We start from the raw sequence: 27,731 nt of genomic DNA on the forward strand, positions 1-27,731 counted from the left end.
AGTCAAAAAATTGGAGACATTCCGAAAAGAAAACATAAGATTAGGGTTTTGACTCTAAACTGTAATATAGTAGACATTCCGAAAAGAAAACATAGGATAAGGGTTTTGATTCAAAGATAAGAGACAATCAAAAAAATATATAAACATTGCGAAATGAAGACATTCCGAACAGAAAACATATTTTCAGGGTTTTGATTAAAAAATATGAGACATTCCAAATTCAATCATAGGATTATAGTTTCGATTCAAACTAAAAATAGGAGACATTTCGAAAAAAAATTATAGAATTGGTGTTTTTATTGAGAAATATGAGACATTCTGGAAAGAAAACATACAATTAGGGTTTTGCTTAAAAAATAGGAGTCATTCCGAAATGAAAACTTAGATTTAGGGTTTTGATTGAAAATTCAAAAAATAGGAGACATTCCAAAAAGAAAATATAGGATTAGGGTTTTGATTGCAAAATAGGAGGCATTTCAAAAATATAACATAGGATTGTGGTTTTGATTAAATAAAAAGAAGGCATTCCAAAACACGAGACCATTTGAATAGGAGATGTTCAGAAAAGAAAACATAGGATTAGGGTTTTGATTCAAAAACAGGAGACATTCCTAAACGATACCATAGGATTAGAATTTGATTCAAAGCCGATAAATAGGAGACCATTTGAAAAGGAAACATCGAATTAATATTTTGATTAGAAAATTGGAGGCATTGCGAAAAAACCATATGATTAAGGTTTTAATTCAAAAATAAAATATGAGATATCATGATAATAAAACATAGGATTAGTGTTTTGATTCTAATATGGAAAATAAGAGACATTCCAAAATAGAAACACACACATAGGATTAGGGCATTGATTGAAAAATAAAAAATAGGAGAAATTCTAAAAAGAAAAAATATGATTAGGGTTTTGATTGAAAAGTAGGGTCGGGCAGACGTGAGTCCCAGACATGAGTTCACTAAGGGAGTTACTGTTAGCCGATGATATGGCCGACGAGGTAGAGAAGCTTCTTTCTGTGGGTAGCTAGAGGAGTTTATTATTGATCCAAGAGCCGACTATTCGGGTCGCTCACTTGAGGTCTTGGCTTCATTTGAGTTTAACGATCGTATTCCCGATTTGACATCACTAACGACATACATTTCAGAGCATCTAGATGTTATTATAGTATGAGTGTCACTCAGTTTTCTATCAGACTCAGACTCTATGTCAAAGCATTCACTGACACAGAGGATTACGAGAAACTGCCTACAGACTAGCCCGACAGCTTGTCGCCGCAGTGAGCACACAGAGCGCTGTGTGGATAGGGACAATATGAGCCTACGGTGCGTAAGGCCACGTGTCTTTCCCGACTTATGTACTACTACATTCATGCTATCCTGAGCAGGTCGATGAATGGCCACGGTGATAGTATCAGCATCTTGAGTCAGCAGTAGCTGTTATACCTCTATTCGATGGTTCAGAACACGCTACTCCATCTTGGGCACACTGTATCAGAGTACCTGAGGCATCAGGGTCAGTACACTAGGATTAAAGTTATTTTCTCTGGCCCATATATTACCAGACTCATCATCAGGATGTGTCTACTAGACGCCATCAGAGGGGTTGAGAAGACAACTGTTCCAGCACCCCTCGGCTTAGGGGACCATCGCATGATGGGCATGCTCGGGGAGATATAGAGATGGGGTGTATATGTCTGAACATGCCCCCCACCGGAGTCGATCGAGGCCGAGGAAGATACAGACGAGGGGTCCCTAGCGATTTGCTTTGAGCCACAAATTGAGCATGCGAGGCGTGAAGAACCCCCTCATGGGTCAAGAGCCCCCACTGGTTCTGATATTCTCTTTGACTTGAGCCCATAATCGATTTGAGAGGCTCAATAATGTTGTAGGGGTGCTCCATAGTGATATGGCTGAGGTTCGTGCGCTACAGGCCGCGAACCATACCATGGTGATGGCACGTCTGGATATTCTAAAGCAGCTACTTGAGAAAGACATGGCCTCAACATTCATCATGCGACCAAGGACCCCTCCTGCATCCACACCACCACCATCACCATTTCAAGTGCCAATTGATCCACTAGCATTAGCATCGTCACAACCAGCTGTAGTAGAGACGACCAAGCATGATAGCGACGCTTAATGCGTCTTTATTTTTCTTTTAGTTTCTTATTTTTTGTATTTCATATCCATATTTTATTTTGGACTTGTTTACTCATAAATGATTTTCCTTTTGAGTTTATCTTTTATTTTTATTGTCTTGAGTTGTATTTCATTGTTTGTTTTTTATACTCGAGTTGTTTTTGTTTTTGTTGAGTTTCACTGAACCCCCTCGTGTATACGTGCAGATGGTCTTGTAAGTATGGAATTTGAGGAACTAGTCATGGACACAGTCTTATGGCCGTGTGTGGTCCACAACCTATTAGGACCTAACTCTCAATGAATATAGCTCCATCAAAATGTACCATTCGAGTTCGAGGGGAGTATTGTTTCAATTGCCCACTTCTATATATACTTTTTGATTGATTTATATCCTATTGTGCTATACTTTTGATTGATTTATATAATATTGTGCTTATTTGCGTATATTGAGGTCAATGTACATCTTAAGTGTGGGGGAGTTCACATTACACATGTTCACTATATAAGTTTTGGCTGAAATACGTGCTCACATAACCAATGACAATTCACCTTAGTTGCAATGATTGTATTCTTAAGTTTAGGGGAATTTTTAACATTGAATGTTCTCATGCTCTAGTTTTTCCTTGAATTTCTAGGAATTTTTTTACCCGATTGATAATTGTTGCCTTTGCCACCTCCAAAGTGTGAAAGCCACCCTTAACGGCCGCTTCGGAAAGGGCTACCTTAGAGGATGTGTGAAGCAACTACCATCTATTTATTTTTTGTTGCTTTGTAGATAAATAAGTTCCCTTATACCTAGAACTTTAAGGATTATATGTCGGCTCGACTTGAATGAGTTTACACACACTTACACAATTTCGGGTTTTTTTATTAAAGTTTTTAGCTAGAGCAATGATTTTTTGTATTTAGTGTTGAAATTTCCCTTACTTGTAGAATGCTACCCTTGTATACTTTGGTGAACCTAAGGCCAAGCACTTTCAATATTTCCTTCTTCTATGCTTTATATTTTTAGTTTTGCTTGAGGACAAGCAAAAGATTAACTCTGTGGGAGTTTGATAAGTAATTGTGTTCTAAGAATATGAAGTATTCTTTTCTTATGATGAGCATTACTTTTATCAGGTTTTATCGCTAATACGTGTGTTTTTACATTTTTTTGCGCATACAGGGTTGTGGAGCCAAATAGAGAAGAAAATAGCCAAAGTAGATTGCAAATTCATTATGTTGATTGAATCTTGAAGTGGACACAAAAGAAGATGGAAGTTGTGCTCGAAGAAATATGAGTGTGTGCCAAACCTCCATTATGCTTGATGGAATATGTAAATTGGAGGGCACAAAGGCACTTCACTCATGTGTTCCGACTTGTGCAAGGCTAGCAAGATTCCCGTCAAATGTGCTTTTACTTGAAGATGCAATGCGATCTACATCATAGAGCGTGTGCTCGGTTATGTTTCCTCAATGAAAAAGTGTGGATTCGGGAGTATTTTTGGCGAGTACTATAGCGGGTAACTATAGCAAATCATTGTAGCAATTTATTGCGGCAATTACACTACGCCCTGATGTGGATTCCGATTCTAGCCCTATATAAAAGCCCAGTGATTCAGCCCAGATTTTTAGAATTCTTCTTTCCATCTTTTTCTCCATCTTTTTGAGGAGGCTTACGGCTAGGGTTTAGAGGGGCTTTAGCACGGCTTTTGGACTGGTTCTCTGACTTCGACACGCATTTCTCTTGGAAGATAGTTATTGGAGGACCTTTCGTCGACACCGATCTGGCGGGGTGTGTCCTAGGCTTGACAAGGGCACATTTGGAGAGGACGAGGCTACTCCACAAGACCATTGACATGAATACCGAGGTGGTTTTTCTTATAGATTACATGGTTTTACTTTCGACTTCATTATTGATTGTATCTTACTCTATGGAAAGCTAAACCCCCTAGTGGGTACTTAGACTTGTAAACCCTAGGATGCTATTGTTTCATTGAGCTTTTATTATGTTTTCCTTAATTGATGTCTTTAATTGAGTTCCAATATTTAATGCATGTTGAATTATTTCTCCCTTAGAGTGACACTAGGGTTGTGAGTCTACATTAGTAATCCTTGTGAGTGAGTGACACACCATCAGAGTTAGACAAATACAAATTAGAGAGGGTTGAGAGGATAAGTCGATAGGTAGCGGAGCGTCCACTTTCCCCCTCGGTGTGATTTATCCTACCTCTATTTTTCTAGAGTTCTTCTGAGTCATATGAGTGAAGTGCTAAGGGAGGGAACTCCCACTGGGCTTAGTTAGCGTGAGCAACAAAGTGAAAGCGTTGAAGTAATCATTAGTATCTGGGGCTTAATCGTGACTATGGGTCTTTCACATGGACCAAAGGGTTTGATCCACATATAGGAATATGGTTTACCACTTGGAATCCCTAGAACTTTTTGTAACTTTGCACAGTATGAGATGTTAAGGTGAGTGATTTCTCCGATCGGGATATAGTGTAGAGTTAGTCTATGGGTAACCTTATGTTTGGAACCGTGTATTATAGGATTCCCACTACTCATTAAGCATCAGTTAGGAGACATAATAGGTTGTCTTTCACTTGAAGCAATAACCGTAAGGGGAGCAATATCCTTGTGGTGCGTTTGATGGAGCAAAATCCTTGGGAGTTGAATTCCAATTGGTTGTGGAGCACGAGCGGCCAGAGTGTAAAAACACATTGACACGTGTCCATGACTAATCCTCAATTTCCATACACAATGGGATTAAGTGAAGCTTAACAAAAAAACAAAAAAACAACTTTAGTATATAAAAGACCAAAGCAATGAAATACAACTTGAGACAGAAATAAAAGATAAGCTCGGGAAGGAGGATCCTTTTCTTAGTGTACAAGTCCAAAAATATAAAAGCAAAAAGTAAAATATGATAAATAAAAAGGGAAAAAAAATTAAAAGGCGCATCTAGCATCGGGTGTTGCGCTACGGCTGCTACTGCTACTTGCTGGTGTTGGTACTAAATTGAATGGTGCTAGTTTATCTGGTGATGGTGATGCTAGAGGAGCCTGAGGTGTCTCTGGTAGCATGATGAATGGTGAGGCAGCGTATCACAAAGGTAAATGTTGTAGGGTGTCGAGACATGTCATCACCTCAGAGTAGTGTGTAGCCTGTATCGTGTGAACCTCGGTGGTCTCACTCTGTAGTACCCCCACAGCGCCCTCAATCCTCTTAAAAGGATCATAGGCTCGAGAAGGAGAAAACATGTGTACTGGAGGCGGATCATGCGCTGTAGGGGGTGCATCGGTATCCATATGCTCAGGCTGAGGCTCAGGAGCCTCTGTGACCCCTCAGCTATGTCACCTCAGTCCTTGGCTATATCTAGGGCATGCGTAGTAAGAATATATGCTCCTAGCCCATATCTATATACTAACTCCATCAGTCTCATCCTATCTAGGCCGAGAGTTGAGGGAAGAATCATCTTCTCAGCCCCACAGATCGCGTCTAATAGACCCATCCACAGGATGGGTATAGTGATGTAAGGGGCAGCAAATAATACTCCCACGTACCAATAGTGGCCCTAGTGCCTCAGGTAATTTGCCACAATGTGCCCTAGGTGAATCGGCTCACTCTAGACCATGGAATATGAATAGAGTAACTCCTGGTGTCTCAAAACACCTATGCTATAGCCTCAGCCCCTCATGGATCTACTGAAGATCACATGTATGTATTCTATGGCGGGCTACGAGAGTGCAGTATGGGCCCCTACGAGGGTCGGTCTTGCTAGGATAGTCGGTCGTGTCGATCATGCTCCTCATGTATCTGTATACATCTTGTCATATAAGTCCATACGGACTGAAAAACTCTGTGACACTCATGTTGTAATGATGTCCAAATGCCCTAAACTATATAACGTCAACACTGTCGAATCTAGAGTATGATCGGTCAAACCCGAAGGATACTAGCATCTCCAACACCAATGTGTGGATAGGTGGCTCTCGAAGAGATAATAATCTCCTCCAGCTTTCCATTGCCAACGACTCATCAATCTCATCGAGCCCATCTCATCACCTTGTTGAACCTCTCTTAGCGCACTCAAATCCATGAAATGGGGACTGTCAAACCGAGTCTCAACAAGCGCTCAAATAGAGCATGATGCTTGGGAATCGAAAAAAATCTATGTGCTCAAGCTTAGGGTGAAGTCTCCACGAGGCGTTTGTAAGCTTAGCTTCTTTGATCTTGGTCCATATCTGCAAGATTTGAAAAGAAAACCTATTAAAAAAACACGCCTGCAGTTAAAACAGCGAAATCCACACGATCGTGTGAAAATTCCACATGCCCGTGTGGATCCACGGGCCGTTAAAACCGCACGGCCACCATGCTAAAAGCTCAAAAATACATCACAACTTCATTTCTAACCTCATTCTAAGCATGAATAGACCATTTAATCATAGAAACAGAATAGCACTCACCATTTAATAAAAAAAAATCAAGTGTGGCGAAGACAAGAGGAAAAGAAAATTTACCGACGAGGTGAAAATGGAAACTTAGATAATCCATTAGAAAACTCGAGTAAACCTCTGTAAATCGATGACACAAAGTCAGGCCAGTACAAGGACGCGTTCTCAAAATGGTTGGGAGTGTGAAGATGAAGAAAGGCGAAGAGATTTTAAAGAAAACCCGTGGCTCTTGGAATTTCGCACATCCACACCCGCGTATGGAAATTACCCACGCCCATGTAACTCCATAAGAGAGCTTCACAAGGGCAGACACACGCCCTTATGTGCTCTCAGGATAGCATACTTTATCTCTGAACGTATCAACATGGGTGGGTGAAAATTCCGCACACCTGTGTGCCTGACCTACATGGGTATCCACATGCCCTGTGGCTTCTTTATCCAATCGAGAAAAAGTTCTAAGCGTTTCCCCAGCGATCTGGAAATTCCACATAGGAGTGTAGATCTTTATAGGGTCACTTACAGGGGCACACACACGCCCCTGTGTCATCTTGGGATGAAGGAGAGCACTTTGCAGAGATCCTCACGGGCATGTGGGAATTACCCACGCCTATGTGTTTGTCACAGGGTCAGACACAAGGGCAGAAGCAAACCCTTCTATCATCTGGGGATAAATCTCTAAGTCTTTGCAGAGAAATACACACCCGTGTGGAATTATCACATGGGCGTGTGACCCTGACAAGGTCATCTAGATAGGTGGACGTGCGCCCCTATGTCCTCTCGGGATGAGCTCTTAGTAGAGACACATGCCCATGTGGAAATTCCACACCTCCGTGTGTCTTCTTTGTATGACTTAGAAAAATCTGCAGGCTCTGCAGAAAGTCCTTAACATGTATACACACTGGGAACCTACTTTGACAATCAAAAATAAACCAGAGAATCATGAAACACATGCTCAAACGATAAAGATACTCTGCCACACACATTTTTGCACATGAAAACACCAAATAATCCATGAGAAAATCACAACAATAGCATGTAAACATCAAGACACCAACACTCAAGCCTTATTCATGCAAACATTAAACTAAGAACTAGGAAATAGTAAAGACCTTGGGTTACCTCCCAAGAAGAGCTTGTTTAATGTCACTTAGCTTGACGTGCCTCTTTTTATCTCATGAGGGCTTATAGATGAAGGTTTCCCTCTTACCCATAACTTGAAAGAATGATGAACATAGTCTTTTGATGGTCGAGGGATTGTTATCAAGTTTGTTGTCGCACAAGGGTTCGTTACCCTTACTCTGTTCTTGCACATTCCCATTAGCCTTGGGGCATTTCTTGTGACGTCTCCTTGCACGCTTCATCTTTCGAAGCACTTTCTTCATAATCCCCGAGGTAAATGGTACCTTTTCTTCTAGACCAAGCATTAGCACTTCTTCATTCTCCACTTCTTGGTGTAACAACCCCTCGTATGGTTCATGATTCAAAATTTCCTACACATATTCATCATTTAGTTCATCGGTAGTGTCAAGAAAATAAAGAGTATCATCAAAGTCGAGAGAATGTCACATGGCTTCGGTAAGGCGGTATGTCAACTTGTCGTCGCCAACCCTCAATGTCAACTACCCACCGTCCATATCGATAAGTGCCTCGGAAGTGCGAAAGAATGGGCTCCCAGGTATTAAATGAACATCTACATCCTCATCGACATCGAACACTATGAAGTCCACAGGAAATATGTAGTTGTCAACCTTCACAAGCACGTCTTCAATGATGTCCCTCGGATGTCTCACCATTCAGTCCGCTAATTGAAGTGTCATCCAAGTTGGCCTACGCTCTCTCCCAAGACTAGCTTCTAAAAGAAAGTGTATGGCATGACGTTGATACTAGCCCCTGAATCCGCCAATGCTATCTTTTCACCCAAATTACCAATGTTGCACAGAATGATAAAGCTTCTAGGGTCATCTTCTTGTTTGGCATTTTGCAAAACCGTCGAACAAGAGGCATCTAAGATCACCGATGCACTCTCCTCCAACTTCCTCTTGTTAGTCAAAAGATCCTTCAAAAACTTTGAATACCGAGGAATTTTGGAAAACGCCTCCACAAAAGGAATGTTGATATGCAATTGTTTGAATAGACCCAAGAACTTCTTGAATTGCTCATCATTTTGATCGTTCTTCAACCTTGAAGTATAAGGAATTCTTCGCTTGTAGGGTGCCACCTCCTTCTCTTTGTTTACTCTCTCCTCAACCTCTACGATCTTGAGTGCTTCAACATTGGTCCTCTTACTTGGAAGCCTACCTTCAACCTCATGACTACTTCTCAAAGTGACTGTCTTCATATGTTCTCTCGGATTGGTTTCAGTATTACTAGGCAAGCTTCCTTGTAGCCTCTCCGATAATGACTTCGCAATTTTGTTCACTTGATTTTCTAGATTGTGCAATGACACGGTATGGTTACAAAGTGTAGCTTCGACCAAAATTAACCTTGTATCCTATGATTGAACAAATCATGTCAAAGCTTTCTCTAAGTCAGTCATTCGGGTCTCCAAGCCTCAAACCTTGTATCCATGTTTGGGTCTCCAAGCCTAAAACTTGATTCTCTAAGTTAGTCATATGGTGCCATGGCCTTTTGTTGCCCTTGGTTACTCCAAGAAAAGTTGGGGTGGCTTCTCCACCCTTGGTTGTAGGTGTTGCTTTAAGGATTACCTTGTCCTCTTCCCGAATTGTCCACAAAGTCTATTTGTTCTGGTTGGGCTGAAGTAGCAATCGAAATAGGACAATCAGATGGTATATGTGAACCCCCACAACCAGCATAACTTGTGATTGTGGGTATCCTTAGTGAAGTCAATGCGTCTAATTTCTTGCTTAAATCTCCTCTTGGGCTGCCAAGGATGTAACCACATCAATTTCATGGAGTCCGGCCACTTTCTTCATTTCTCTTGCATTCCATTAGTAGCTATTCAAACCCATTTCTTCAATCAATTGCCGGGCTTCTTCGGGAGTCTTTTTTCCCATTGTACCTCATACAGCGCATCCAGAAGTTGTTTGTTGCTTGAGCTTAACCCGTTATAAAATGTATTAATGATCATCCACTCGGGGAATTCATATTGTGGACACTTCCGCAAAAGTTCTTTGAATCAATGCCAAGTCTCAAACAAAGTTTTAAGTTCTATATGAACAAATGAAGATATCTCATTGTGAAGCTTTGCCAATTTGCCCGGAGGATAGTACCTTGTAAGGAAAGCTTCAACCATTTTGTTCCATGTTGTGATGAAAGCTCTTGGCAATGAATGAAGCCACTATTTGGGCCTTCCTTTCAAAGAGAATAGGAAAGCCCTCAATCGAATTGCATCATTAGAAACCCCATAGATCTTCAACAAGTCGCACACTTCAAGGATGTTTTCAATATGATTGTTCGGGTCTTCATTGGCTAACCCATTAAATTGTGCAGACTGTTGAACCATCTGAATAATGGCCATCTTCAACTCAAAATTCTGGGTTGCTACTGGTGGCCTCACAATGCTCGATTGTGTCCCATGAATAGTGGGTCTAACAAAATCTAAAAGAGTTCTTCGTTGGCCTTCTTATTCAGCCATGTATTTAGATCATTCACCCTCTCTTTCAGCTGAATGATTCTATTCTTGCACAGGTTCTTTACCCCTTCTACGAAGTGTTCATTCAAGTTTAGGATCTCCTTCAACCAATGTCAAAGGCTTCCCTCAGGTCACAACCAGAAGCTGCGACAAAATAAAGAAAAACAAATCAGAACGATGATAGAATAAGAATAGGTGAAATAGAATAAATGATGAATAGTTAAATAACAAAGTGCAAAGTGTCTCCAAAATGCCTATTCCCGGCACGGCACCAAAAAAAACTTTACAACACCCCTTGCTTTGTGACCCATGAAGTGCGTGTTTGTCGAAGTAATAAATCCAGGTGAGTGGTTTATCGTATCCACAGGAAATAGTCAATAGAAACACAATGATTACTACTTAACTAAGTCAAGATGAAACAATAATAGTGTGGATAAAATCAATGCAAATAAGACTAAAGAAAATACGAAGGGGAGGCATGATAAAATGAGAGGAAAGGCAATCGGTAAAAAGTGGGACACTCAGACATTGCTCCGCCTAGAACTATTGCTTGAAGTGTAAGACCAACTAATATGTCTCCTAACTGATGCTTAATGAGTCGTGGAGATCCTAAAATACACGGTCCCAAACCTAAGGTCAACCGTAACTAACTCTATACTATACCCCAGCGGAGAAATCGCTCAATCTCAACACCTCAGACTCTATACAGTTGCAAGAAGCTCTAGAGATTCCATGTGATAGACCCTATTCCTATATATAGATCTAACCCTTTGGTCCAGGCAAAAGACCCCTAGTCACAATTAAGACCCATATACTAAGGATTACTTCAATGCTTCACTCTATTGCTCACCCAACTAAGCCCCAGCGGAGTTCCTCTCTTAGCACTTCACTCTATTGTGACCGCAAAGAACTCTTGGAACATGGAGGTAGGATAAATCACACCGGAGGGGAAAGGGGATGCTCCGCTAACTCTCGACTCACCCTCTCAACCTTCTCCAATCTAGCAATATCTAACCCTCATGGTGTGTTACTCATCCACAAAGGCTACCAAGATGGACTCTCAACCCTAGTGTCACTCTAAGGGAGAAATCATTCAATAAGCACTCAAGATTGGAACTCAATTAAAGACATCAATTATGCAAAACATAATAAAAGATCAATGAAACAATAACATCCTAGGGTTTACAAGTCCAAGTACCCACTAGGGGGTTTAGCTCTCTATAGAGCAAGATACAATTAATAATAAAATCAGAAGTGAAAACATATAATCCATAGAAAAACCCCCTCGAAATCCGTATCGATGATCTTGTGGAGTAGCCTCGTCCTCTCCAAAGGTCCTCTTGTCAAGCCTAGGGCACACCTCGCCGGGTCGGTGTGGAGGAAAGCTTCCCCAATAAGTATCTTCTAAGAAAAACACGGTGTCGAAGCTATAGAACCACTCCAAAACCCTTGCCAAAGCCCCTCTGAACCATAGCCGCAAGGCTCCCAAAAGTTGTAGAAAAGATGGAGAGAAGGATAAAAGATGGATTCCCAAATCAGTATTAGTCACTGCTTTAGAAAGGACTAGAAACGGGTATCGAAACAGGCATATGGAATTTTCATACGACCGTGTGAATTTTTGGAAATCTGATTTTCTGCGGGATGTAAATAGTATCCTACTACAGTACTCCGCCAAAATACTCCCGAATCTACACTATTCATCAAGGCAATATAAACAAGCACACGTCTATACCGTAGATTGCATCGCTACATCAATAAAATGCCATATTAGTGAAGATCTTGATAACATTGCACAAGTCAGAATACACAAATATGACCGCCTTTGTGCCCTTGCAAACCATCTAGTTGCTTGAGCGCATGAAGGTTGGCCCACATTCACGTATCTTCGATCACAACCTGTGTCTTCACAATTGTTCACTCCAAGAATTCATCAACAAAGTACAATCGCAATCTACTTTGGCTTCTTTCTTTCATATTTGGCTCCACAACCCTATATGCGCAAAAGAACACAAAAACACATGCATTAGCGAAAAAATCTGATAAAAGTAGTGCTCATCATAAGAAAAGAATACTTCGCATTCTTAGTACACAAACACTTATCAGACACTATCTAGTTTAGAGCATTTAGACAGCACTTCAGCATGAGCGCCTTCTAGTTTTCAGTCCGACTTGAACTGTATAATGAGGCATTCACCGATACAGATGAGTACACTCAATTATCGATAAACTATCCTGGTATTTTGACCCTGTAGAGAGCATACAAAGCCTTATGCGGACAGGGGTAGTATGAGCCAAAAGTCTCTAAGGCCACGTACCTGTCCCGGTAGAGCTATAGATACATACACACTGTTCTTAGTAGATTGGTGACAGGCAAAGGTGACAACACAGGTGTTTTGAGCTGATAGGAGCTTCTGTACTTATATTCGATGGTACTTGTGTCACTAAGGCTAGTATGGCAGAGTAAGTGCCTTGTTCTTAGGTCCCTACATCACCAGACGCATCATGGAGATGGGTTTGCTAGATGCTATTGTACCATGGAGGGTCAAGAAGGCTATTGTACCATCTCCTCTCGGCATAGAGACTGTGAGATTGATAGGGATGGTCTGGAGATACAGACAAGGAGTCTATGTGATGATCATGCCCCCATCGAGGGCAGTAGGGGATGACACAGCAAAGGGACCACAGCCAACACTGGAGCCACAGCTTGAGTAGGTTTAGATAGAGGCATCTCCCATAGCACAGGAGCCATCTCGAGTGAGTATATTTTCTCCCACTCGAGCCCATGATTGATTTTAGAGGCTCGAGAGTGCTGTGGGAGTATTATGGATAGAGATTACTAAGGTTTGTGCCACACAAGACGCTGAAGTCTGGCTACCTTTTTTCTGTCAATTGTGTTCCACTGATAACTGCTCATGGCTATTTCTTTAATGAGATGTCAGGCTTCTTCAAGGGTCTTGTTTCCTAAGGTACCTCCTACTACAGCATCAAGTAACTATCTTATGCTTGGAATCAACTCATTATAGAAAGTTTGAATGATCATCCACTCGGGGAACCCATGTTAAGGACATTTCCGCTAGAGCTCCTTGAACCTATCCCATATCTCAAAAAAAGACTCCAATTCCATTTGCACAAAAGATGGTATTTCATCCCTAAGCTTCACGGATTTTTCGGGAGATAAATATCGGGCAAGGAAAACTTTTACCATCTCCTCCCAAGTAGTGATCGATGCTCTAGGTAATGAATGTAGCCATTGCTTTGCTCTTCCATTCAAGGAAAATAGGAAGGTTGTCAACTTGATAGCATCATCCGTAACACCATTAATCTTGAGCATGTCACACACTTCCAAGAAGTTCTCAATGTGATTGTTTGGATCCTCATCGGCCAAACCATTAAACTGTGCTGACTGCTATAACATCTAGATGAAGCCTGGCTTGATGTCGAAATTCTTAGCCATGATCGGTGTCTGCACAATACTAGACTATGTGCCCAAAACTGGGGGTCTGGAATAATCTGAGAGTGTCCTCCGCTGCTCATTCTATTCTGCCATACAATGTGACCCTGCACCTTCTACCTCAGCTTGATTTGACTGCTCTTGCATAGGTTATTTTCTCATCTATAAAGTGTTCGTTTAAGTTTAGGATTCTCCTTCAAACATTGTCGAAGGTTTCCCTCGAGTCATAAACTAAAGCTACAACCAAAGAAAGAAAACAAATTAGAACGATCAAAGAATAAGAAAATGTGAAATAGAATAAGTGATAAATAGCTAAAATAGCAAAGTGCAAAGTGTTTCCAAAATGCTTATTCCCTGGCAACGGTGCCAAAAACTTGACAAATGGCATTTGCGTTTGTCAGGTTTTAACGGAGTGTTCTTTCCTTATGATGAGCATTACTTTTATCAGGTTTTAACGGTAATATATGTATATTTATGTTACTTTCATGCATATAGGGTTGTGAAGCCGAATCTTATAGAAAGAAGCCAATGTAGATCATGAGTACACCATTTGGAGGAAATCTTGAGAAGGTTCAAACGCGAAGACATAAGTCAGGTTCAAGATGCTAGAATGTGTGCCAACCTTTTTGTATTCAAGCTAGCACAATGATTTGGAGGGGCACAAAGGTAGTAATATTCTAAGTATTCCGGCTTGTGCATGTTTAGAAGATCTTCACCAACACGGCCATTCATTGAAGAAGCAAAGCGAACTACGATGTAAACATTTGCCCGTTTATGTTACCTCAATGAAAACATGGTTTGTGGAGTGTATCAGACCGGTATTGTAGCAGGCACTGTAGTAAAATACTATAAAAAAATACTGTAGCAGGTATTGTTTATAGCCGGCCGAAGAAGGAGTTATCTAGAGAAGCCACATGGGCATGTGGAAATTCCACACGCCCGTGCGTTAATTCCACAGGGGCCATGTGAAATATTCACATGGGTGTGTGGATTCCCGATTCCAACCCTATTTAATGCCGATTTCAGCACCCATTTCAGAATTCTTTTCTCCATCTTTTCCCCAACTTGGGAAAGGACTGCAGCTAGGGATTTGAGATGTATTGGCTAGGGATTGGGAGAGGTTCTAAGGCTCCGACATCATGCTGCGTTTGGAAGAAGGTTAGTGGTAGAGCTTTCGTCGGCACCGATCCGGCGAGGTGTATCCTAGGCCGGACAAAGGGATCCTTGGATGAGTAGAGGACTCTCCACAGACCATCGTCATGATAATCGAAGAGGTTTTCTATGGATTCTTGGCTTTTACATTCGATTTCATTGATTGTAATTAGCTCCATAGAGAGCTAAACTCCCTAGTGGGTACTTGGATTGTGAACCCTAGGATGTAATTATTTCTTTGAACCTTTTTATTATGCTTCCATTAATTGATGTTTTTATTGAGTTCCAATCTTGAATGCATTGATTGTATGAATACTTCCTTAGAGTGACACTAGGGTTGAGAGTTCTTGTTGGTAACCCTTGTGAGTGAGTGACACACCACGAGAGTTAGACAAAGCTAGATTGGAGAGGGTTGAGAGGGTGAGTCAAGAGGTAGCGGAGCATCCCCTTTGCCCTCCGGTGTGATTTATTCTACCTCCAATTCCTCAAGTTCTTTGCGGTCATAATAGATTAAATGGACTAAGGGATGTCCTTCTTCTGGGGCTTAGTTGCGAGTGCAATGGAGTGAAGTGTTAGTTATTTTAGCATCTAGGGCTTAATTGTGACTAGGTACTTTCCACCTGGACCAAAGGGTTAAGTCTAAATATAGGAAGAGGATTTATCACTTTGAATCCCAGGAACTCATTGTAATTCTATATGAGTGCGAGGTTAAGAGATTGTTCAATTTCTCCTCCGGGGCATGTATATGGTTTGGCATGGTTGACCTTAGATTTGGGACCATGTATTAAAGGATATCTATGACTCATTAATACGTTAGTTAGGAAGTATATTAGAGGGGTTTTGCACTTGAAATGATTGTCCTAGGTGGATCAATATCTGAGTACCCCATTTATATCGATTGCCTTATATCTCCTTTACTTGCTCTCTCCCTTGTCTCTCTTACTTTTGTTTGCATTACATCTTGTCACACAAATCACTATTCATACTTCTCTAGTTAAGAAACAATTTAAGTATTTTTTTTACTCCCTACTCCCTGTGGATACGATACCCACTCACCTGGAATTTTATTACTTCGACAAACCCATCCACTTGTGGACATACGCAAGGGATGTTGTCCAGTTTTTGGCGCTGTTGCCATGGAGTAGGCATCTAGAGATACTTTCCACTTTGTTGTCTTAGCTATTCATTTATTCATTCTATTTCACATCTTCTTTTCTATCATTGTTCTGATCTGTCTTCTTTTTCCTTGATTACAGAAAAGAAAAAAAATGATTGACATGCTCGAGTTACTCGACACTATCACGGTAATGGTTAAAAATGTGAAGCAGAAAGTTCAAGTGTTTGTAATATAGGACACACCATGCTACTTCTTGCAAGATCCAGATACTATTTAACATTTTGTGGAAGAATCGGGTTGAAGAGTACAATGCGAATTCAAGAGCTGAGCGTAACCTAAATAGTGTGCTAGATCAGTTTGAGAGATCTGCATTGGCATCGATGAGCGATCACTTGGGAGAAAGTTTGGAGAAAGTCCTCGACTAGTTTGACTTGTGTTATCACGAACAAAGGCATGAACTTTTCTCTGTGGGTGCGTCGTTATCTGTAGGGAAGATTTGTGGATTGAATGTATCAACGTTCATTGAAGACCATACAGAAATATATTCACAAGTGGAAGAAGGGAATAATGAATTCGAACAGGAAACAAACAAGTTTTAGGAAATTGACAGGTTAAAGGAGAGTAGGTTGCATCCATCAATTGATGAACCACCAACCCTAGAGCTTAAGACCTTGCCAGCACACTTGGAGTATGTCTTCTTGATGGAAGAATCTAAACTTCCAGTGATTGTAGCTTCAAACTTGTCTATGGTGCAAAAGGATAAGCTTGTTAGCATGTTTAAAAAGCATAAGTCGGCTATTGCGTGAAAGATTTCAGACATCAGGGGCATAAATCCATCCTTTTGCACAAATAAAATCTTAATGGAAGATGACTACAAATCTATAATCCAACCACAGCAAAGACTAAATCCTAACATGAAGGAAGTCATCAAAGCAGAAGTAGTGAAGCTCCTAGAGGTAGGGATTATTTACCCTATATCCGATAGTGCATGGGTGAGTCCAACTCACTTGGTTCCTAAAAAAAAGGGATGACATTTGTGATGAATGAAAAGAATGAGTTGATTCCGACTAGGATAGTTACAGGGTGGAGAGTTTGCATCGATTATAGAAGATTAAATGACGCCACTCAAAAAGATCATTTCCCTTTGCCATTTATCGATCAGATGTTGGAACGTTTAGCAGGGCATCAATTTTATTGTTTCTTTGGTGGCATGTCGGGATACTTTCAAATCCCTATAGCTCTAGAAGATCAGGAGAAGACCACATTTACTTGTCCTTACTGTACTTTTGCTTACAGAAGATTGCCTTTTATGTTGTGTAATGCACCAGCCACATTCCAACGCTGCATGATAGCCATTTTTTATGATCTGCTGGAAGACATTATGGAGGTATTCATGGATGATTTTTTGGTATTTGGAGACTCTTTCGACAAATGTTTAAAGAATTTGGAGAGAGTGCTAGTAAGATGTAAAGAAACGAACATCGTTCTCAATTGGGAGAAGTGTCATTTCATGGTCAGAGAAGGCATTGTCCTTGGACATAAGATTTTCCAAGCAGAATTGGAGGTGGATAAGGCAAAGATTTAGGTGATCAAAAAGCTTCCTCCAACTACAAATGTGAAAGGGGTCCGTAGTTTCTTGGGGCACGTAGGGTTTTACAGAAGGTTTATTAACAACTTCTCGAAGATCACGCAACCATTGACTAAACTCTTAGAAAAAGATGCTCTTTTCGACTTTGGGGATGATTGCCTACGTGCAATCAATTTGTTGAAGGAAAGATTAGTGCAAGCACCAATTCTGACAATACCAGATGGGAATGGACCCTTTGAGCTCATGTGTGATGCAAGTAATTATCTTTGTCGGGAGTAGTTTTTGGGGACGGAGGAAAGACAATCGGTTTCAGATCGATTTTATTATGATAGCAAGACTCTCACAAGTGCTCAGGAGAATTATACAACTACCGAAAAGGAATTATTAGCGATTGGTGTTCGCATTTGACAAGTTTAGACCATACCTCATTCTATCGAGAGTAGCGGTATTCACATATCATTGACACTCCGTTACCTCATCAACAAAAGGCGAGCGAAACCGATGTTGATTCGAGTGGGTTTTGATTGTTACAAGAATTTGATATGGAAATAAAAGACAAGAGGGGAATTGAAAATGTGGTTGCGATTCATCTTTCAAGATTAGAAGGGTGTGACGGGCAAGAACCGGCAAGCAAGGAGATCAATGATTTTTTTCCACTGAAGAACATTTTGTATTCGATCACGAGTCTGAGTCGAGAGGTGCAAACTATTTGTCGGGAAAGATGCTTGAAGCAAGGCCTCATTTTCGTGAGAAGAAAAATGTTTTTCGGTGATTTAAAGTACTTTTGGGATGACCCTTACTTGTTCCGTATTTGTGCCAACCATGTGGTTCGACGATGTGTATCTAGGGAGGATGGTTGGAGCATTATTACACATTGTCATTCGGGTCCCGTTGGGGGGCACTATGCTTCGAGCAGGACCGCTGAGAAAGTTTTGGCTGCCGGGTTTTATTGGCTGACTTTATTCCAGGACACCCATCAGTTTGTTCTTTGATGTGACAGTTGTTAGAAGGCTAGAAACTTATTGCGAAGAGATCAGATGCCTCAAAGTCTGATACAATTTTGTGAGCTGTTTGATGTGTGGGGAATTGACTTCATGGGACCATTTCCGAAGTCTAATTATAATCAATACATCTTAGTGGCGGTTGATTTTGTTTCTAAATGGCTGGAAGATCAAGCTTTTCCAAACCAATGATGTTAGAATGGTAGTAAAATTTCTGAAGAGGTTGTTTGCTTGGTTTGGAACCCCACGAATCATCATAAGTGATCGAGGGACTCATTTTGTAATTCACAACTCTTGAAAGTGTTGAAGCGCTATGGGGTGTAGCATCGTCTTGCCACCCCTATCATCCACAAACGAGTGAACAAGTGGAAGTCACAAACAAGGAACTCAAGAGGATTTTAACCAAGTCTTTGGAAAAAGGAAAGCGGGATTGGTCAAAACGGTTAGACAACACACTCTAGGCTCATCGAGTAGCATACAAAACGCCAATAGGAACCACTCCGTATAATTTGGTTTATGGAAAATCCTGTCACCTGCCTGTGGAGGTAGAGCATAGAGCATATTGGGCAATCAAGGCCATGAATTTTGATTTGCACAAGTCGGGGAAAAAAAAAATGCTACATCTTAATAAGTTAGATGAATGGAGGATGAAAGCGTATGTGAATGCCAGAAGTTATAAGGAAAGAATTCGGAAATAGCAGGACAAGCATATTAAAAATCCGAAGGAGTTCAAAGTGGGTGATCAGGTGTTGCTATTCAATTCTCGTCTATGGTTATTTCTGGGGAAGCTCCAGTCTAGATGGTTTGGCCCTTATACAGTAATGGAAGTTTCACCTCATGGGGCTGTAGAGATTACCCATCCAGAGAAGGGTTTATTTAAAGTAAATGGACACAGGCTGAAACTGTACTATGGAGGAGAGGTTAGTAATGCCGACAAGGAAGCATTCTTCCTTCATGAGACCCCATGAGGTAAGGAAGAGGTACATCAAGCTTAGTGACGTAAGTCATTTAGAGAAGGCACAGGGGCATGGACACGCCCCTGTGAGCGACCATGCTATTTTCGCATGCCCGTGGGTAACTTCGGCACGGGCGTGCGTTTTCCTATAGAGACTTGGCGATTTATCCCGAGAACACACAGGGGCGTGGACTCGCCATTGTGAGTGAACTTGTGAACAACATACGGGCGTGGATATTTTTCGCACGCCCGTGCAGATCTCTACAAATGAGTTCTCTTCATCGCAAGAAGACACAGGGCGTGCGGCTGCCCCTGTGAGTTTGGCCAGTGAATGTCCATGCTCGTGCGAAATTTTCTCATGGGCGTGCAAAACACTTAGAGATTCTTTTCGGTTGGACTGAGAAGCCACAGGAGCATGTGACTGCCCCTGTGGGTTGGACACACGGGCGTGGGTAATTTCCGCATGCTCGTGCAGCTATGTTCAGAGAGGATGAGTGTTTTCTCGAGTGCGCACAGGGGCATTTGCCAGCCTCTGTGAGTCTCTCGTGTAAAGGCACACGGGCGTGTGTAATTTTGACAAGCCTGTGCGGATGTGCAGGCATCATAAAGCTGCATCCCTTATTTATAAATCTTTTAAGCTTCTCTCCTTAGCACATCTTCCATCGCTTAAAATCACTCTCCAGGATTCTCCCGACCTCCCTGCATTGATTTTGAGTTAATACTTTGCGATTCCCGCCGATTTCAAAGGTTTTAGTTTCATCTCATCGGTAAACTCTTGTTTTATCCTGAGGACACCCTTATTTGATTTTATTCGATTCTCTTCGATTAAACTGGTAAATGTACATCGGTTTCATGCTAAAATTGTTGTGATATGTTGATAATGAGCTCTAGAAGTAAGGGAGAGGTGTATTCATAGGTTTTCATCACAGGGGTCGTGCGGTTTGCACCCCTCATGAATCTACATGGGCGTGTGGAATTTCAACAAGGCTGTGTGGAATCCTACAGTATTAGACTATTTATGAATTCGATCGATCTCCTTTCCAATACATGCAGGTATGCCCCCTAGATCGAAGCGAACAGCTGGTAAGCGTCCTAGAGAGCCTACTCCTGAACCGGAAAGCATGGAATTTACCCTTCCCGAGCATCGAACTTGATTTGGGTGACAAGCGAAGCTTAAGTTCGGTTAGACACATATCCCAGACGTGAGCTCACTTAGGAAAGTACAACGAGCAAACAACATGGCCGATGAGGATGAGAAATTACTATCGGTGGGAAGTCGGCACAAGCTATTGATTATTCGTGACCCAGCTATCCGCCTGCTCATATTCGAGGTACTCGCATCATTTGAGTTTGACCGCTCTTATGCTGATTTTCATAGCGTCGATACCATTCAATTAAGAGCTTTTGGGCAGTATAATAGTATGAGCCTCACACAATTTTCCGTTTAACTTGGGTTATATGATGAGGAGTTCACAAAGACAGAGGAGTATGATGAGATGCCGACTGACTATTGTGGAAGTTTGACTCCCTAGAAAGCTTACAGAATACTATGTGGTCATGGTTGGTATGAGCCAAGAGTGACCAAGGCCACGTGCCTTTCTAGACCTAGTCACACATATCTTCACGCCATCTTGAGTAGATCAGTGAACGGACACGGCGACAGCACGGGAGTCCTCAGCAAGTAGGAACTTTTATATTTATACTCTATGGTGCGGGATGATCCGATTCATTTGGGACACATTTTAGCGGAGTATCTGAGGCATCATGGACATTATCCCAGGCTTGGTGTCATTTTCTCAACTCCATACATCGCTAGACTCATCCTTGGGATGGGCTTACGAGATATGATTAGAGGGGCTGAGAAAACGATAATACCAGCACCTCTTGGGTTAAAGACAATGAGTCTCATGGGTATGATCAGGAAATATCAGGATGGTGTTTATGTGTTGAACATGCCCCCACTAGAGCCATTTGTGTCCGATGAAACCGCAGCAGAGGGGTCTTAGCCAGCTTTAGAGCCACAACCGGAGCTAGAACAGACAGAGACGTCTCCTCATCATTTGACTTTCGTTTTTCATTTTTTTTACATTTTACATTTCCGTTTCAACTTGTATACTCAGAAAGGACTTTCATTTTGAGTTTATATTTTCTTTTTGTTGTCTCGAGTTGTATTCATTTCTCTATCCTTTATATACTTGAGCTGTTTTTGTTTTATTGAGCTTCACTGAACCCCCTCGTGTATACATGCAGATGGTCTTGTCATTGTGGGAATTGAGAACTTGTCATAGACACGGCCAAGGTGCTTCGGCACTTGGCCGTGTGTGCTTCACAACCAGTTGGAACACCACTCCCAATGAATTAGCTCCATCAAATGCAACACTAGGAGTCAAGGGGAGTATTGTTTCGATTGCTTCTCCCACATTTATTCTTGATTTATATACATCATGAGTGAGCTTGCATATGTACATTGGGGATAATGTACAACTTAAGTGTGGGGAGGGGAGTTTCATAGTGCACACATTTCTTTAATATTAGTCTTGATTGTTATACATGGTCACATAGCCAATGGTGGTTCACCTTAGTTGCAATGATTGTATTCTTGGGTTTAGGAGGAGAATTTTAAACATTAAATGTCTTCATGCTCTAGATTTTGCTTGAATTTGTAGGAATTTTTTCCCGATTGACACTTGTTGCACTACTCACTCTTTAAACTCTTTTGGAAACTCATGTTCGATGTTAAAGGGTCTAATTATTGTTATTTCTTTTGGTATTTGTGAAAAAATGAAAAGAAAGAACAAAATAGTTTTGTTGTGCTGGTTGGGTGGAAAGAGCTACCACCTATGGCGTATAAAGCTACTCTAATAAGTCAGATACTAGTTATGCCCTAATGAGAGAAAGAGCTATCCCATGGGATGTGTGAAAGCTACCACCCCGTTAGAAAGGGCTGCCACCTCGAAAGTGTGAAAGCCACCTTAGCTGCCGCTTTGGAAAGGGCTACCTTAGAGGATGTGTGAAGCTACTACCCTTTTTGAATTTTTTTTACCTTTTGTAGATTAATAAGTCCTTATACGTAGAACTTTGAGGAGTATACTTTGGGTTGACTTGAGTGACTTCACAGACTGACACGATTCCGAGTTTGTTGTCCTTTTTTATTCAAGCTTTTAGCTAGAGCATTGAATTTTCATATTTAGTGTTCAAATCTCCCTTACTTGTAGAATGCTCACTTTGCATGCTTTGATGAACCTAATACCAAGCACTTCCAATATTTCCTTAATCTATGCATACAATGTTTTAATTTTTGCCTGAGGACAAGCAAAAGCTTGAGTGTGGGGGAGTTTGATAACTGCTTGTGTGATAAGAATATGAAGTGTTCTTTTCTTATGATGAGCATTACTTTTATCAGGTTTTAATGCTAATATGTGTGTATTTATGTTACTTTCATGCATATAGGGTCGTGAAGCTGAATCTTATAGAAGAAACCAATGTAGATCGTGAGTGCACCATTTGGAGGAAATCTTGAAAAGGTTCAAACGCGAAGACATAAGTCATGTTCAAGATGCAAGAATGTGTGCCAACCTCCTTGTTTTCAAGCTAGCACAATGATTTGGAGGGGCACAGAGGCAGTCACATTCTGGGTATTCCGGCTTGTGCATGTGTAACAAGATCTCCACCAACGCGGTCACTAATTTAAAAAGCAAAGCAATCCACGATGTAAATGTGTTCCCGTTTACGGTACCTCAATAAAAGTATGGTTTCGGGAGTGTTTCGGACTGGTAATGTAGAAAGGCACTGTAGGAACACTGTAGCAAAATACTGCAGCAGGTACTATTACGGCTAGCCGAAGAAGGAGTTATATAGAGGAGCCACACGGGCGTGTGGAAATTCCACACGCCCGTGAGTTAATTCCACATGGGCCATGTGAAATATTCACATAGGCATGTGGATTCTCGATTCCAGCCCTATTTAAGGCCTATTTCAGGCCCGATTTGAGAATTATTTTCTCCATCTTTTCCCCAACTTTAGAGAGGGTTGCGGCTAGGGTTTTGAGAGGTATTGGCTAGGGATTGGGAGAGGTTCTATGGCTTTGACATCGTGCTCCATTTGGAAGAAGGTTAGTGGGACAGCTGTCATCGGCACCGATCCGCCGAGGTGTATCCTAGGCCGGACAAAGGGACCCTTGGACGAGTAGAGGACTCTCCACAAGACCATCGTCATGACCATCGAGGGGGTTTCCTATGGATTCTTTGTTTTTACATTCGATTTCTTTGATTATAATTAGCTCCATAAAGACCTAAACCCCTAGTGGGTACTTGGATTGTGAACCCTAGGACGTAATTGTTTCTTTGAACCTTTTTATTATGCTTGCATTAATTGTTGTTTTTATTGAGTTCCAATCTTGAATGCATTGATTGTATGAATACTACTTAGAGTGACACTAGGGTTGAGAGTTCTTGTTGGTAACCCTTATGATTGAGTGACACACCTCGAGAGTTAGACAAAGCTAGATTGGAGAGGGTTGAGAGGGTGAGTCCAGAGGTAGCGGAGCATCCCCTTTCCCCTCTGGTGTTATTTATTCTACCTCCATTTCCTCAAGTTCTTTGCGGTCATAGTAGAGTGAATGGGCTAAGGGATGACCTACCGCTGAGCCTTAGTTGCGAGTGCAAAGGAGTGAAGCGTTGAAGTGATTTTAGCAACTAGGGCTTAATTGTGACTAGGGACTTTCCGCCTGGACCAAAGGTTTAAGTCTAAATATAGGAAGATGATTTATCACTTGGAATCCCTAGAACTCATTGCAATTCTATATGAGTGCGAGGTTGAGAGATTTTTCATTTTCTACTCCGGGACATGTATAGGGTTAGGCATGGTTGACTTTAGATTTGGGACCATGTATTAAAGGTTCTCCATGACTTATTAATACATTATTTAGGAAGCATATTAGAGGGTTTTTGCCCTTGAAACAATTGTCCTAGTCGGATCAATATCTGAGTACCCCATTTATATCGATTGCCTTATCTCTCCTTTACTTGCTCTCTCTCTCTTACTCTTGTTTGCATTACATCTTGTCACAAAAATCACTATTCATACTTCTCTAGTTAAGAAACAATTTAAGTATTTTTTTTACACCCTACTCCCTATGGATACGATACCCACTCACCTGGGATTTTATTACTTCGATAAACCCGTACACTTGCAGGACATACGCAAGGGTCGTTGTCAGAGGGATCAATAGTGGTCTGAATAATATTAATATGTAAAGAAATAAAAGAAAACAAGAATGGGGTACGCTATTAAAAATGAGAGGAAAGGCATCGATAGAAAGTGGGACGCCTAGACATTGCCCCCCCTAATTGATACTTAATGAGTCATGGAAATCCTAAAATACACGGTCTCAAACCTAAGGTCAACCGTGACTAACCCTACACTATACCCCGGATGAGAAATCGCTCAGTCCCAACACTTCACACTGTGCAAAGTTGCTTAAAGCTCTAGGGACTCCAAGTGATAAACTCAATTCCCTAACATATATCTAACACTTTGGTCCAGGCGAAAGACCCCTAGTCATAATTAAGCCCCAGATACTAAGGATTACTTCAATGGTTCACTCTATTGCTTGTGTAACTAAGCCCTAGCGGAGTTCGTCTCTTATCACTTCATTCTATTGTGACAGCAAAGAACTCTTGAAACGTGGAGATGGGATAAATCACATTGGAGGGGAAATGGGACATTCTGCTATCTCTCGACTTACTCTCTCGATCCTCTCCAATCTTGCTTTGTCTAACCCTCATGGTGTGTCACTCACTCATAAGGATTACCAATGTAGGTTATCAACCCTAGTGTCAGTCTTAGAGAAAACTGATTCAACAAGCATTCAACATTAGATCTCAATTAAAGACATCAATTAAATAAATAAAATAGAAAGGTAAAAAAAATAATACCATCTTTGGGTTTACAAGTCCAAATACCCACTATGGGTTTAGTTGTCCGTGGAGCAAGATATAACCAATAATGAAATCGGAAGTAAAAGCATGCAATCCATAAGTAAAACCCCCTTGGAATTCATGTCAATGGTTTTGTGGAGTGTCCGCGTCTTCTCCAAAGGTTCCCTCGTCAAGCCTAGGACACACCTCACTGAATCGATGACGAGGAAAGCTCCCCCAATAACTCTCTTCCGAGGGAACGCAGTATTGAAAGACATAGAACCACTCCAAAAGCCTTGCCAAAGCCCCTCTCTAAACCCTAGCTATGAGCACGTCCAAAGATAGAGAAAAGATGAGAAAAAGATAGGAAAAAAGATCCTGAAAAAGGGCTGAAATCGTGACTTAAATAGGGCTTGAATCGGGCATCCACACAGGCGTGTGAAAATTCCATACGCTCTTGTGAATATGCAGGAATTGATTTTCTGAGACTTGTGAATAGTAACTACTACAGTAACTTTGCTTCAGTAATTTCCTACAGTACCCGCTATAGTACTTGATAAACACATAAATGTACGTATTTTATATTTATTAATCTTGTATTATGTGTGTGTATCTTAATGAATTGATGCCCGTTTAAGTATAAATTGGTTATTTCGGTGTTGCAGATCTTAAATGGGTCGAACAAAGCTCAAAAATACAAATTGTACGAATTCAACACCAAAAACGGCATTTTTGGAGTATTGGCACTGTAGCTGGCATTCGGCTGTGAACTTCATGGGGTCCATGCGCCCGCATGGATTCCAGTTAGGTTTGCTGGAATTTCATAATTTCTCGGTACTGTAGCAAAAGACTGTAGTGGAAACAATGTAGCTGAGTACTATAGCACCGACACCTTTTATGGGCAAAATGGCAGTGAGCTTCACGGGCTCCATGCGCCCACATGGAGCCCGTATGGACCTAACGGGGTATATATTGGACTGAATTTCTAGGGCAAAGGAGAACGTTTTATGGAGAAAGCTTTTTGGGGAGTTTTTGGAGCTGACTTCCACTAGTTCAGAGGAGGCAAGATCACACGTTTTGGAGAAGGGGAATCAAAGGAAGAAGCTTGGTTTGGCTACATCTTCATCGATCTCTTCTTTGGAAGCTTATAGATGACGAGGGAAGCCGCCCCGATCGCGGTGTCTGTGGAAGCTTTCCACCTAACTTGGCTTGTCATCTCACTTCTATTGTTTGAGGGAGTTTTCTTATGCTATTTGTAGTTGTTTTCATGGACCTATTATTTGTATTTGTTTGCATGGACGAGTAGACCCCAAGGTCACCGGATGCCGGTGAACCTTAGGGTGAACTTGTGTATTTGGATGATCTAATTTTATCTATTGCAATTGTTGTGTGTTTGTGATTCATTCTTGGTGCATTTGATGTGTTTCTTACATAAGAACTCTGTAAACCAACTCCTAGGTTGTACTTGTGATCGACATGGAGTGTGAGCACCCGCAATCGCACAAGGTTGTCAAGTAATAAATCACTCGCGCAGGCACGAGTGGGTCTTATTCCCAAGGAGCCTGAGGAGCTACTTTAGTCACTTTTTACCTGTTGTTTAGCTCACTGATTCCAATTCAAGAGAAAAGATGAAAAGAAAGCAAAGTGAAAAGTAAGAGAAATTCTTAAGAAATATGATACGATCAAAACACGGGAGAAGCTCAAGGTTGGAAAGCGGTCACGGATGCGGATCCCAAGGGGTTTACTTAAGTGAGTAGGAAATTGAGTAGTTAAGCACGTGGCTAGTTGGACCGAGAAAACAAAAACTTAGGTCAACCCGATGTTCACGGCAATTGACCCCTAACTCGGTGCAAGTGTTGAGTACAGAATTTCTTCCACCCAACTTCTCGCACGGTTGCAAGGAGAAAGATGGTTTTCACAAGTTAGGATAGAAACACAAGTAGTTTTCAATCCTAGGAATAAAGGGGTACAAATACCCGATTGTCACGGCGTACTTATACAATAATCCCTTCCTAGTTTGGTGAAGTCTAGCACTAAAGCAATGGTCACGCTACAAAATGCTACCAAGAAATTGATACATCACTCAATCAAATGTTCCAAAACAATCAAGAACACCAAACAAGAATCACAATAAGCCAAACATGCATAAACTACTCAAATAAACCAAAACATCAGAAGTTCACCCCCAAGGTTCATCTACATCCGGTGACCTAGGGGTTTAGTTGTTCATGTTCAACAAAGAAACCAAATAATCCATACAAACTAAAATAAACATGAGTAGCATGCCCTCAAATGATGAAGGCCGAATGATGCTTGAATCATTGGAGAAAACCTTCTTAAGACGCCACTTGCATGGGTAGATTCCCGTTGTCTTCAACC

At 41.3% G+C, this 27,731-nt stretch overlaps 1 non-coding gene across 1 annotated transcript; it reads left to right on the forward strand.

Moving 5' to 3' along the window:
• Window positions 1–13,220: 13,220 nt before the first annotated feature.
• On the forward strand, window positions 13,221–13,327 carry LOC120252256. Its single transcript, XR_005533801.1, has one exon. It is a non-coding gene; the product is annotated as a small nucleolar RNA R71 (small nucleolar RNA).
• Window positions 13,328–27,731: the final 14,404 nt, after the last annotated feature.

The sequence above is a fragment of the Dioscorea cayenensis genome, chromosome 20, assembly GCF_009730915.1.
Source record: "Dioscorea cayenensis subsp. rotundata cultivar TDr96_F1 chromosome 20, TDr96_F1_v2_PseudoChromosome.rev07_lg8_w22 25.fasta, whole genome shotgun sequence".
Lineage (NCBI taxonomy): Eukaryota > Viridiplantae > Streptophyta > Magnoliopsida > Dioscoreales > Dioscoreaceae > Dioscorea > Dioscorea cayenensis.